The sequence below is a fragment of the Ovis aries genome, chromosome 23 (genome assembly GCF_016772045.2).
Source record: "Ovis aries strain OAR_USU_Benz2616 breed Rambouillet chromosome 23, ARS-UI_Ramb_v3.0, whole genome shotgun sequence".
NCBI classification, from domain to species: domain Eukaryota; kingdom Metazoa; phylum Chordata; class Mammalia; order Artiodactyla; family Bovidae; genus Ovis; species Ovis aries.
This window is the reverse complement of record NC_056076.1, coordinates 18,116,825-18,129,029: the sequence shown is the minus strand read 5'-3', so window position 1 is coordinate 18,129,029 and position 12,205 is coordinate 18,116,825. Positions and strand designations below refer to the sequence as shown.

General features: G+C 37.3%; 1 pseudogene; it reads left to right on the top strand.

Moving 5' to 3' along the window:
• Window positions 1-10,791: 10,791 nt before the first annotated feature.
• LOC114110514 (U6 spliceosomal RNA) lies at window positions 10,792-10,888 on the top strand (annotated as a pseudogene).
• Window positions 10,889-12,205: the final 1,317 nt, after the last annotated feature.

The following is a 12,205-nucleotide window of genomic DNA, read 5'->3' as shown; positions in this document are numbered from 1 at the left end:
ATGGTCAATCATGTGGCCATGATTATGCTTCTTCATAGTTATTTGATCAAGATGGGGATGAAGAGGGAAGGAGCAGGTTTCACTGCACTTACAAAATGTAATTTTTATTCCCCAGATTGACAACAGCATGGTTTATATCCAGGGAGTCAGGTTAAGTTCTAAATGTTAGTTTCACAAAGTGATATACTTCCTTAAAAGCACGCATGGAATCCCTCTACACATAAAGAAGTGTATTGCCCAGAACACATAAGAGGATGATATCGCTGTGTTATTACCAACAATGCAGCACTATTTATATTTCTAAAAAGCATATTCTTCCAGATTACTTTATTTTGACTTATAATTGCATAATATGAGTAAGGTTAGTGTGTATATTTGTGTATATTTTTACACATAAGCTTAAGAGGAGACTTTTAAAGTTTTCACTATACCCAGACTTGTTCCTCTAAAATCAAATTTAAGTTGAATGTAAATATACTGTGCAATTTTTTTCAAAGCACAAGCTAGATGTTGCTTATATTAGCAGCTATCAGTGACAAGTAGAATTAGATGTCTGTGAAGAAGCAAGTTTGTCGATTGTCCATTGTGCCACAACAGGTGGAGAAGAGAAGCATCCTAAAGGTCAACTTATTGTTGTTTAGTCGCTAAGTCGTGTCTGACTCTTTGTGACCCCATGAACTGTTGCTCACCAGGCTTCTCTGTCCACAGGTTTCTTTTATGCAAAAATACTGGAGTGGGTTGTCATTTCTTTCTCTAGAGGATCTTTCCAACCCAGGGATGAAACCTGTGTCTCCTGCATTGCAGGCATATTCTTTGCCACTGAGTCACCAGGGAAGCCCAAAGGTCAATTTAGGATGAACAAGATCATAGGAAGGCAAAAATGGCTAATGGGAAACTTTAAATTTCCTGCAATTCTCTTCCTGTCCCTTTGCACAAACAATAAGCTCACTTCCCTCCCTGTCCAAGGGTCTCTGCTATCCAAGGATCCAGAGTCTCTGCTTCCTTTCCATAAGCTGTCTTCAGATTGTAAACCTACTATTTATTTTTCTTTCTTTCTTCCTGCCTGCCTTCCACTTTCCTCTGTTCCTCACAACAAGTTATCCAATGGTAGTCCAGGAATCTTTTAAGATGATGTTCAATCCCTTTTAACTAGAGTCTTAGCCCTTCAAAGAGATGGTTAATTAGTATGACAAAACTTTCAGCAGGCCATAAAAGAGTGTGAAAGTCATACGATAGAGGAAAACTTCCTTTCCTCATTAGGTAACATAACATTAAACATTAAAAAAAAAAATTACTCAACCTTCTAATTACATACATTATTGAAGGGTAGTTAAAAGTATAGCTACCAGAATTATAATAGTTGTGTTCAAATCTTCACTTCTCCAACTGCTAGCTAAATGGTCCTAGATAAGTTATTTAACTTCTGTGCCTTGATTCTTCCAGCTGCGAAATGCAAGGGCCAGCAGTACCAACTTTAGAGAGCCATTATAGAAATCCCAAGAACAGAGGAACCTGGAGGGCTACAGTTCAAGGAATCACAAAGAGTCAGAGCCTGACTTAAGTGACTAAACACCGACAACAACAAAACAACAATAGAACTCCATTTCCCAATATATAAAAAGTACTTGAAATAATGCCTGACATAGAGCACAGCACATACAGGGTTTACCGAGATTATTGTACGAAATCATTTATTTCATCCTCAAGCAATGCTAATGATGGGTATTAAATTTCTTGCATGTGATCAAAAGCTGGGCAGTGTTTCACCCAGCATTCGAAATCAGACTGATTCCAGAAATTCCCATATTTCCATGATGATTTTAACCATTTAAAGGCAATGCTTCCCTTTATGGGAGAAAGCCTAAAGTTACACCTAACAAATTTAGATTATTTTGAAATCATCTTTCATGATCAAAAGATGTACAAGGTATACAGGGGCCAGGTGTGAACATGCCAGCAACCCTCCAGTCACATTCTGCAGTCACATTCTGCAGAGAATTGTGCTTGTTAACATGGACTCAATTTATTTTTGTAAAATGTTGGTGTATGTCTTGTGTAACATCAGCTTCCTAAATGTGATTCCCATAACTGATGGATGTTAAATACAGATGTACAGAGACCACCCTTACAGTGACCCTGTCTCATGAGAATATGAGAAATATGAGGAAAAAGCAGAAAAAAATCCCCTGACAATACAATAAATCATCATAAAAATCCCAATATAAAAGGTACGTGGGCTCTCCTTTCAACTCTTACTAGCTTTGATTTACCATATCACACTTGATTATTTACTTATTCAAAACAAAGCACATTTTAAGTTTCAAATTAGAGAAGAGATGGAGGCTTTGTTTGAATCAGCAGACTGACATTTGCAGTAAATTATGGTTAGTAACAATAAGTTAAGGTGTTAGTTGCTCAGTCATATCCAGCTCTTGGTGACTATAGGCCCACTGGGCTCCTTTGTCCATGGGATTCTCCAGAAAAGAACCCTGGAGTGGGTTGCCATTCGCTTTTCTAGGGGATCTTCCCAACCCAGGGATTGAACCTGTATTTCCTGCACTACAGGCAGATTCTTTACTGTCTGAGTCACCAGTAATAAATAAAGTTACACAAAAAAATCAGACCAAAGAGAAAGTATTTCCTGAGAGCAGGGAAATAGTTATAGTGCTGTTGTTTATCAAGCAATAGTTAAATAATATTTAACATTTTCTGGGATCAGACAGCTTAGGAAGATCTTGATCATACATACTATATTGAAATAGGCTGATTTTTGATTTGTGAAACTAGATTCCAGTTATGCAGAAAATTCCTGTGCTCTTAAAACTCCAGATAAATTAAATGATGATTTAATATGTTCTGTGTGGAACCCAGCTGTTATATGGTGATGGTTAAGCATATATATTTTCTTGTTAAACTGAACACTCATTCAAATAGAGATTGAAATTTCACAAAGAGGTTATTCACAAGAAACATTGGCCACTCTTGATAATATGCCTCATAATTAGTTTTATAGCTATTACATTTAATGTTCAAAGTAGAGACAGCATATACCAGAAATCTAGAGGCCAGTAGATAGTGTATGCAATACAGGAAATAACTTCTGAAATTGTATTCCTTTATTCTGCTTCCTTAGCTGATAATTTGGTTCTGATTGAGAGACAGAGGAAAAAAAAAAATCAGAAGATTCAGAGGTTCAAATTATATTAGCATTCTAAAGTTTGGATTTGTTTTCAAATATCCTGGGCCTGAAAATGTTGGCTGGAAATGCCAAGAAAAACACTGTTTCCTCACAGTGTTTCTGGCAGTTCGACTCCTGCTCCTGGCTGGAAGTTCAAGTGCAGAGACGCATGAAATTGAACAACGATAATAATAAAAACTTTCTGAAACCATTTTGAGGCAGCAAAAACGTAGGGTTTTAGGTCTATCTAATCTGGAGAAATGGCTCAGGTACAATTTTATAGTCAAATGGGTTCATCTTCTTTCCTTCTTTCTCATTTGGTTCCCTTCACGTGATAATTTTACTCTTGTATTACGAATCCAAACTTCAGCACCACTGAGCTGATACCTGCTAATTATTTGGACTCTGATTAGTTCATTTGTTGGCTAGCAAGGCCCCTTTGTTCTGTCCTTTTTTTGTGTGAGCAAAAGGAATTTCAACCCAATGAATCTTACCCTTTGCTCACATGTGTACTTTGAATATTCTGTGAGGGGAGTGGTGAAAGTTATTGGACGAAGGGCAATGAAGTTGGAAGATTATCTCCACATGTCATTACTTCTAGACCTTCTCTTTTGTCTTATTAGTGAAGAATACAATGTTAGAATTTATATCCAAGCATTCCCTGGGGCCATTGTCTTTTCTAGAGAAAGAATCTCTACATAAAAAGGGTAGATACATTAATCATAAAATTTTCCAGTGAATATTAAAATTCTGTCTTGCAAAAGGGAAAACTAATGAAACTTTATTTGTCCTTCATTCAGTCTGGCTCCTTTCTTTCTGAAGACCTCTAAGCATTATTTCTATGCTTAGAAATAGTTATGAATAGGTTATGAAATAAGTTATGAATAGAGATAGGTTATGAAAAGAAAGTTTTATTGGATAGAATAGTAAAGGTGAATGAATGAGTTATTAGAAATCATAATCTTACAAGAGATTGATACTACGTTCATGTAAACAGATGTTAAACATTACCTATCTGTTACTATTATAAACAAGGAAGGTACCCTCCTCTGAAGCAAATCCTACTATGCTAATAGCACTGAGAGAGTCTCTGGGGACATTTTGGTACAAAGGTTTCCAATTACGTGTAATACATGATTTAAGATGGCACAGATGAGAAGTGATAAACAAAGGACACATTTATTCAATTAAATATCCATGATTTCATGAAGAATTACCTCCATTTCTAACATTATTTTCCAAAGTCAATCATATATGGTCAAGATCTAAAACTTCCTGTTTTTTGAAGCTGCAAAATATAGATGACCCTTTCATAATTTGCACATGGCATTCTGTGTGGTCACATAAGTGCTCTGTTCATTTTCCTTCCAGACATATTTATTTAGTCAGGGATTATTTTTATATAGCCGGATTATGGTGATTATAAGTTTCTAAAGGAGTTTGCATTTACAACAAATAGTGATGATTTTAGCCTACTGAGAAGTTGTTTATAGCAGTTTATTTTCCTAGCTCGAGTCCATAAGTCTAGTTTTAGAAGCAGCAGGGCCAATAAACCACAAAAGAACTATTTTATGGGTGACCCAGTAACTTGAATTGCTAGAAAAAAGGAGAAAGTAAAGAATTTTAAGAAATGACCACTATTGACCAGTTCATATGGTGTGTGGTATTTGCCTTCATTGGTGGGATAATTGAACCAGGGGACATCAAATCCATAGCAATACAAGGCTTTCCTTACAAGACAGTTAATGCACCATCAATCAACTAGTAGGAATAGTTTCTGTGTTGCAGTCTAAGTATGCTTTCATTCAGCTCATTTGCACTTCAAAGCTGAAGTCGATAATTCAGGCCCAAGTAGGTGCAATTTGGGCTATTTCCCTTTTGTAGCATATGAACACAAGCTGAGAAAATCTCTAAATTCATTTGCACAGGGCATTACTGGCCAGAGTTGGCAAAGCAGAGAAGCTGCTCATTTCCTGTAGGTAAGTATTATTGCTATGAATAAATCCTTTGAGAACTCAGGGCCCCAAATAAACATGGTTTGCTCTCTATTGGTGATCAGTGATTTTATTACATAAGACACAAGGATACTCTTTGTTTTACAACAGATCTTAGAATCTTATCTTAAGCAAAACACTCATGGGCTGAACTAACAAGCCCAGCCAATCATCTTCATGGATTAAGAAATGCTTAGTGAATACAAGGAAGGAAACCATGAGGGGAAAGGTGAGCTCTGTCTAAGTCGGAGACAAAGTGGTTAGATTATTATCAGGAAGTAAAAGCAGCAGCAAAGTGGTGGGAAAAGGCAATTACAGTTCTCTTTGTTCAAACAGCATTTAATGAAAACTATCACAACCACTGCAGTATGGTGTAACACCTATGGAATGTTTTGTCTCTGGTACTTTGCTGTCTGTTCCTTTATTAAATTCGAGATTCAAAAAAAACAAAAAATGTTTGTCTGTATGAGACCTCATATCCCCAGTTTTGCAGGGCAATCCTGCAAGGTCGGTCCAACATCAAACTCTATCTATACACACTTGCTATAATCAACAAAGTTACTTATTGTTCACCATGTTAGAGGATTTCACCAGCCTTATTATTTTGAGCTACTTATGAAGTTCTATGAGAGATGATCCCATTTAAAGGAATTGGCCAACCCATTGAGTTAGGGTTTTTTGTTTGCTTGAGTTATTTTTAAACTAACACTTACTGTGTGCCCTTTTTGTGCCCCAAACACTTTGGATGCATGATATGAGCTCATTAAATCATTTCAAGATCCTTGTAGACTAATACTGTGTACATTTTACATATGAAAATATTAGAGAGATTAGATAATTTCTCCAAAGTTAAGTCTTTTATAATATGCATACTGCCTCCCATGCCAGTGACACAGGATAATACACTTGTAATATTTGGGATACATACCGATGTCATCTTTACCAAGAATATGAGCATTTTCAAAAGGGATAACAAAACTTGTGATGATCCTGCCTGGTTTCTCACATTCTTCCTATCTTGGCCTTTCCCCATGTAGCCCAAATTTATGTGTACTCATTCTCCAATACTCATCTCTATTCAAGTCAAATCATTTCTAAATGTTTTCTTTAATACCCCATGCTCAGCTAAAGCTCCATGTGCTTCTTTGCCTGGAATTCCACTTCCTTTATCTTCCCATCATTGAATACCAAGACTGAGACTTTTCTGGTGAACCATCCCTCCTCTCCCACATCACTTTGCTCCAAAACAAGCTTCCTTTTCTCAGTTTCATGCAATTCATAATAAATTTCATTCAGTGTGCTATTGCTTTCTTTTAGTTCATTTTGAAACATTTTCAATAAATCTTTTCCAAAATCTCACACCTATATCTACAATAACCTTATTCACATCAAAGCAGAATGATTATTTATAATCTTTATTGAGTGCTAGACTTCTCTCTTTTTTAAAAAAGATTTACTTATTTATCATTGAATGTGCTGGTTCTTTGTTGCTATATGTGGACTTTCTCTGGTTGCAGTGATAAGTGGGTACTCTTTACTGCAGTGTATAGGCTTCTCATTGTAGAGGCTTATCCTGTTGTGGAGCCTAGACTCTAGGTATGAGGGCTTCAGCTGAAGCAGTGCATGGGCTCAGTAACTGTGACTCATGGGCTCTAGAGCACAGTCTCAATAGTTGCGGCACAGGTCTTAGTTGCTCCACAGCATGTAGAATCTTCTCAGACGAGGGGTCAAACCAGTGTTCCTGTATTGTAAGGCAGATTCTTAACCAGTGGACCTCTAGGGAAGCCCTAGACTTCTGCTTATACTACGTTAGAGACACCTCGGAAATGGCCATGGAGATAATCTGTGAAGTATAAATTATTATGATCATTCTACAAGATGAAATGGAGGTTTGAGGCTTGAGTTAATTGTCTAAGACAATACTAGGACAGTAAGGACCCATGCATAAGTCATTGTCCCCAAAGTTCATTTTTATCTCATATTACACTAGCTGTTTCCCCTCCAACATATATATATGTGTACATATATGCACACATATATATATACATGCATATATAGTCATCCTCTCATGTTCATGTAACATCCTCTTCATGTGGAAACATTAAAAACTTTAAATATTTTAGTAAAAAAGCAAACAGAAAGTATAGAAAGGTCTAGAATGAGTTTGTGCAGATACTGTCAGGCACAGTGGCCTGATTTGAGAGGGCAGATGACTTTCCTTTGGCTCTCTCTAATCAGAGCCTCAATAGAAATATGCACATCAGGGCAAGGTGTGTTCCCAGATTCCCCTCGAGCCAACACATTGGAAAAGACCCTGATGCTGGGAAGATTGAGGGGAGGAGGAGAAGGGAACGACAGAGGACAAAATGATTGGATGACTTCACCAACTCAATGCACGTGAGTTTGAGCAAACTCAGGGAAATAGTGAAGGCCGGGGAAGCCTGACGTTCTGCAGTCCACAGAGTCACTAAGAGTTGGAAAGGGCTGAGCCTCTGAGCAACAACCACCACTCCTCTAGAGGATGTTTAAAGAGTAATTATTACCTATAGTGCTGCAAGAATAAGATATTTTCAAGTAGACATTTCCACAATGACTCTTTTTAAATTTGAATGCTTTCCTTTGTTTCAAAATTACTGCCATCATCTAATGAGGAGAAACAGGTTAAATTAATCAAAGTAAAATTTTAGACTGAATATCAAAAAAATCTGCTAATAGTGAGATCCATTAAACTCTATTAGGAGCCCCTTGGATTAAGTCTTTTAAAAGAAGACTGAGTTCCCCCAGGATGATTCTAAGAAAACCCCAGGCCAGGGGAGAGAATCAGATGGAGCCCACAAGCCCTCCAGTCTCTACTGTGGGTGATTTTTATTCTGAATTCCCTCATTTTGCCTTCTTGTCAACAAATCCTGCCATCATTTCACTCACATCTTTGCAGCATTTTTCCAGAGCTGTTAACAGAAATCATTTCACAGAGAGAGGGAAAGAATGTCATTTTGTCATTTTCTTGGGGGAGTGGAAGGGAAGAACAGGTAGTCTTTGCTTCCTGAGGCATTCATGAAGAAAAAAGAAGAGGAAAGTGAGGCCTGCCAGCTCATGGGGTACAAGAAAGAACTTTCCTCGACAGTGCTATGCAAAAATAGTAACTGGAAACTCCTCAGCCAGCCTCTCTCCTTATTAAATAGAAGGAAGGACAATTTGGGACCATATTAACACCCCCAAACTTACTAGCACTAATGAGCTGCATGAGCTTAATCATTACATTATATCTGAGGAGTAAGAGGAACTTTAATGATCATCAGGTATAATCTGCTTCTTAATTCAGGAACTCCTTTTAATTACAGAATTCCTATGAGATGGCCATTGGAAGCTCATTATTTCATTGAATTTTCCATCCCATGGTTAGTTGTTTCATTTGTTAAAAAAAAGTCACCCTTTTATTGATCTAGGACATTCATTCCTTAGTACTTGCTTTCTCCTTTGGAATAATAATAATGTATGAAGAAAAGAGTGATAATGATGATGACAAATTGCAGCATTTTTTTCTATATATTAGGCGTGTAATACAATTTTACATAATTTTATATTCTTTTATAATCAGAAAAATCTAAGATTATAGGCACTTTTATTAGTCTCTATTCTACACAAGGAGGGATTGAGACATAATTCTACAGTGACCTCGTTGAGGTCATATAACTAATAAATGGAGAATTAGAATTTGTACCCAATTCTATTTGATTACAGAGCTCAAGCTCTTATGTGCGCTGCATACTGGACACACAGATTCACACACACACAAAGCCTCTAGCTCCTTATTATACACATTCAAAATACACTGTCTGTTCATTTCTTTTTTTTTTCCCTCCTAGATTGCATATCCCAGCCTCTCTAAGGATTTCTTAATTAATATGACTTTCCGCCACATGATCATAGTGATTTTATTGTAGAAGTTTCTAACTTTCCTTCCTAGAGTGTGGAACCTTAAATTGGAAATAATACTGAAAACTGTGGTTTAAGTGCAGAACATAGAAGATGTTATCACCATCCTTCATCACTTTTCCAAATCAAATTCCTGCATCTGTAAAAGTTATTAATAGCAGAGATGATAACTGACATTAGAAGAACACCAAAGTACAAAGATGTAGGAGAGAAAAAATTCTTACAATTAAGAAGATACTATTTGCAGGTCAGAAATTCTTGTTATTTACAGGAAGCATCACCATTTTTTATGTAAAACTGAACCTACACTTATTTTATATGGTTTCCTATTCTATTTGAGGACATGGAGCTCCCTGCATCTGCTGAAATTTGGTGTGAATGTGCTTTCAGCTCAGCTGCCCAAGGTGCAACCACACAGCAGGGGCTCCATTCTTATATATTTAAGAGCCCCACTGTAAACTTCTGGCAGAAGCAATGTGCTAAGAAGAGCTCAGCCTTTCAGATGAGTTAGAAAGTGAAATAAAAACTAGGTGTGACTGTCTTCAAGTGACCAAGGTAAATCAAAAAGTAGGAGATGCCTAAGTGTTATTACCACAGCCATAGTGGGAGACTGGGTTGCCACAGAAGTCACTAGCTACTGAAGCCTTTGTCTGGAACTTTCAGGAAAAATCTGATTCTGATGTGGAAATTGTTCAAAGACTGAATAAGTTCTTTGAGAAAGCTCCGGTGGTAGTTAGGGGAACTATGATAGTATGCTTTCAAGGAACTCATGCACAATCCAAGAAAATAGCAAGGCCAGTGCCAAAAGAAGCAGTCAGACTTTGTTAAAAGAGGAAACTAGTAGTAAAGGTGGTAATTATAGTAACAAAATGATTTAATGTATAATGGAATAATATCAATCAATCATGGAGATAAGTAAAAAGTGGGGGGTTTTGGAGTTAGGGTATTATTATGCTTTCCTGCATCATTTTCCATGTGACTTGATGCATATGACAATAAGGATCCTCAAGAAACTGCCTTGGGCAAGGTATCGATTGAAAGGAAAAGTAGACACTATTCAATGTCAGAAGTTCTGGGCTACAGTTTTGATCATTAAGTATCACTGTGGCTGGAGGCACTTTTATGAGTAGAATAATAAGTATATATAAACAAACAAACAAACAAAAAAGTATAGTGAAGAATGTATTAAACTTACTCTCCCTTGTTTCTCCTCTTCCCTCTCCAATTAGCTAGACCTTGTTCTTCTTTCTAAACTTTTGCATCTTGTAGAAGTTACATGCATGACTCTAAGCAACCTACTGATATGCCTTTCTTTTTTCTGACTTATGAAATTTAAGCATTATTTTTCCTATCTATTGAAAATGAAGATTTAGCTCATCTATATGACCCCAACTTCCACTTCTCCACTTAACTTTTAGCTACTTTTTCAGTTTTTCAATTGACTAAATCTTTAATCTTTAATGTTATTTCAGGACGTCCCTGGTAGCTCAGATGGTAAAGCATCTGCCTGCAATACGGGAGACCCAGGTTCGATCCCTGGGTTGGAAAGATCTCCTGGAGAAGGAAATGGCAACACACTCCAGTATTCCTGCCTGGAGAATCCCAGGGACAGAGGAGCCTGGTAGGTTACTGTCTATGGGGTCGCAAAGAGTCGGACATGACTGAGCAACTTCACTTCACTTAATGTTGTTTTAGCAGTATATACAATAAAATTGGAATGTTACAGAAATTGGCATGGCTCAAGGATGACATGCGACTTTGTGAAACATCCATATTTTTATGGAATATTATTCAGCCTTAACAATAATGAAATTCTATCACAAGCTACAGCATGAAAAAATTTTGAAAATATAATGCTGAGTGAAATAAGCCACCCAAGGAAGGACATATGTTGTATGATTCTATTTATATGAGCTACTTAGAGTAGTCAGCCACCTAGCTAGGGGTTACCAGGGGCTGGGAGAGGGGGCTGTAAGGAACTGTTGGTTAATGGGTAGAGAGCTTTAGTTTGGGAAGCTAACAAAGTTCTGGAGATGACTGGCGCAACACAGTAATGCAACTGAACTGTACACTTAAAAGTATTTTATGTGTTAGTCTCTCAGTCATGTCTGACTCTGCGACCTCATGGACTGCAGCCCAGCAGGCTCCTCTGCCCATGGAATTCTCCAGGCAAGAATATGGGAGTGGGTTTCTATGCCCTTCTCCAGGGGATCTTTCCCAGCCAGGGATCGAACCTGGGTCTCCTGCATTGCAGGCAGATTCTTTACTGTTTGAGCTACCCAGGTATTAAATTGGTGAATTCTGTTAAGTATATAGTACAAGTATATGGTATATAGGTATAGTATATAGTATACTTATATATAAGTAGTATATAAGTATATATAGTATATAAGTATATAAGTATAGTATATAAGTATACAAGTATATAGTACCTACACATATATACGTATATGTATGTTAGTCGCTCAGTTGTGTCCGACTCTTCGCAATGGACTGTAGCCCATCAGGCCCCTCTGTCCATAAAGTTTTCCAGGCAACAATACTGGAGTGGGCAACCCAGTGTTGCCAGGAAAATCACACGAATAGAAGAGCCTGGTGGACTACAGAACGTGGAGTTGCAAAGAGTCGGAAAGGACTGAGAGATTGACCACTCAGGCATACATTTGTGTATATATATATATGTATTCATTGTTTAACTTCTCTTATCCTTTGACTTCTTCCACATAAAACTAACATTTATGCACATCTTTTCAGTCTTTATCCTTTATCCCCCGCCGCAACCCCCTGCTTTTCTATTTACTATGCATTGGGATTATTGTGTTCAGAGCCATTGCAGCTGATGGAAGCCAAGTGACCAGCATCACTTATCAGTGAATTGAGTGGCAAGGAAGTGAGCCATTCTCAGATGTGGACATTTAACCAAAAAGACCTTGGTTCTTTGCCACCACAATGGTAAAGTTTGAGATGGCTGTTTTTTTCCTTTTTACGTTCTTAAGTTTTCCTGAGGTTACTTTTTAAGACTAGAGACTTTTCACCTATCCCTTTGTGTAATCAGCATACCCTTCAAATACAACTATTAATGTCTTTTTCCAGATAT